This window comes from Frankliniella occidentalis, unplaced genomic scaffold (assembly GCF_000697945.3).
Source record: "Frankliniella occidentalis isolate FOCC.00 unplaced genomic scaffold, Focc_3.1 Scaffold62, whole genome shotgun sequence".
Classification (NCBI taxonomy): Eukaryota; Metazoa; Arthropoda; class Insecta; order Thysanoptera; family Thripidae; genus Frankliniella; species Frankliniella occidentalis.
Window position 1 is genome coordinate 565,132 of NW_026267192.1, and position 2,389 is coordinate 567,520.

Consider the following 2,389-nt stretch of genomic DNA (forward strand, 5'->3'; position numbering starts at 1 on the left):
CACACTAGGAGCGGCCCGGCCGTCCTGACGCTCCCCAGCCCGGCTCCAGCCCGGCCTCAGCCCGGCCCCAGCCCCCTCCAACCACCCCATCTCGCCCACCACAGCTGTTTAAACCACATACCCGCGAGGGCGTACGCGACCATGACGTATGCCAAACGCTTAGTTTTGTAGCCTTTTGCCTATTTCACAGGCGCTGCCCAAGATCAAATGGGGATGATTTTACCCCCCCCCCCCCCGGGTGGATCCGCGGCCGTCTCCGCCAGCCGCGTAGCCCTCGTCGCGCTCATCACTTCGTCGTGCAACGTTATAAGCAAAGATTAGCAAGGCCTGCCGCTCGACCCGACCTGGCCCCAGCCCCGCCCCAGGTCGAGCCTTGCTCTAGCCCTAGGCAGGCCCAGCCATGCTCACATCCCCAGCCAAGCGGCTTACGTACTGCCGGACCGGGCGGAGATCAGAGCTAACGTGCTCAGCCCATGGCTCAGCACGTGGCTCAGCCCATGGCTCTGTCCGGCCAGAGCGCGGCCACGGCGCGAGGCAGGGGGGAGCGGTGTTTATTCAAGACGTAGAAGCAAGGTAATCCACGAGCCATTGCTGCGAGCGACGCTCCTAAGCACTTGTACAAAATCATCTAAAAATGTATTCTCTTCAACGATCCCTTCTAAACAAACTTCACAAAAATTCCTCCGCTTTTTAAACCGTCCCCAAAACTGTCAGAAGCCCACGAAAATCTTGCTTTGTATAGAGCTGTGAAGAGAACGAGTGCGTCGTAAAAAATTACAAAGCAATAGCACCGCAAATGAAAAGCAACTGATTCGCAATTGGAAACTTCGCTTTGTAATTGCGAAGTAATGCTTCGTAGTCTACACAAAGCATCTGAAATCTTTGCAATATGCAAAGCGCCTGCAAAGAATTGCGTTGTAAGAATTTTACAGTGTACCGGAAGGCATAAACCGATCAACACCGGTTTTCCAGCGAAATGCCAAATCATCCGCAACCACGCGCAACGCGCAGTTGGGTATTTCTGTTCAATCCTCGCCTTTCAGTCTCTCCTTTCCTCTCTATAGCTCTTTCAGCAAGCCCCTAAGCAGCGTGTACGCAAACGCTTCCCTCTGCTCTCCCCAGAGGAGCAGCAGCAGCGCACGCCAAACACACACACGATGCAGGCAACGCCAAACACACACGCTGCAAGCAACGCCAAACCAAGTCATTCACACATCACCACTGTACCCAAACTCTAAGGTGCATGTCGATTGAATACTTTAGATATCGGTGTAGATCGCAGATTTGCACTGACGGGGACGTCGCGTGGCCATCGAGAGGAAGGAGCACCAGGAGCAGGCCAGCAGAACGAGCGTCCCCTCCCCCTCCCCCTGTCATTTCTCTTTTTCATAAAGAGATGGAAAGAATGGGCCTGGCGACTGGCTCACTTTTGTTCCAGCCCCCAATTTGGTTCTGTCTTTGCCCGCGGTGGCTAGGCGGGGAGGAGGAGGGGGGGGGGCTTAATATAAAATGTCCCGCCGCCCTTTCCCTCCGGCCGCCCCGCGCGTCACTCCGCAGCCTCCGCAGCCTCCGCCGGGCTCCACAGTCGTTATCGAATATTACCGCGGGGATGATTAATCGATGCGACTGCTAAAGAGGAGCCGCCGGACCCGATCCCGATCCCCGGCAGACCGACCTGACCAGCCGACCGTTATCGGCAGCCGATCGCGCGCAGCGGCGAAATGAAATGGCGCGCGATTTAAAGCTCAGCGGCGAATAAATGAGCATCGATAGAGAGAGAGAGAGAGCGAGGGGGAGAGGGAGCGGGGAGAGAAAAGGGTGTGCCAGGGGCTGTCCGCATTGGTAAAGGGGGGAGGGGGAGCAGACGCGAATAACAAGCGCGGGAAGTAAAGAGATGAAATAAAGAGAGGGGGAAAATGTGTTCAAACGACCAGGCAGGCAGGCATGGTTTTCACTTCGGAAATGATGCTGGTCAGCGTGGCGACCACGATGAGGGTGTAGACATGACAGACCCCGTGTCAGACTGGGCACCCGGGCTACGTGGTTGCCGAGGCGACTGCCCGCTAAGAGTTGAACTCACTCAGAGCTCACACCCAGCCAGCTCAGAGCAGAGACTCCGAGGAAGAGCAAAAGAACGATCCCCGCCGATCACCTCGGCCATTTCTGAGCGGAAAACTCATTTCTCTGCAGGAATAAATCTGCCAACGCCGGTGGCCGAGGGGGAAAGAGGGTGGTGGTAGGCGAGAGTCACCCGGCACGGAGGCTCTATAGGCGAGGGCGTCCACGCAGCCCTGCCGAGCAAACTGTTCGAGAAAATGTTCGAAATGGACGTTTCTGGCGAGCGAGAGATCGTGTCAGCGAGCCGTTGATATCCGCGTGAGATTTGAGC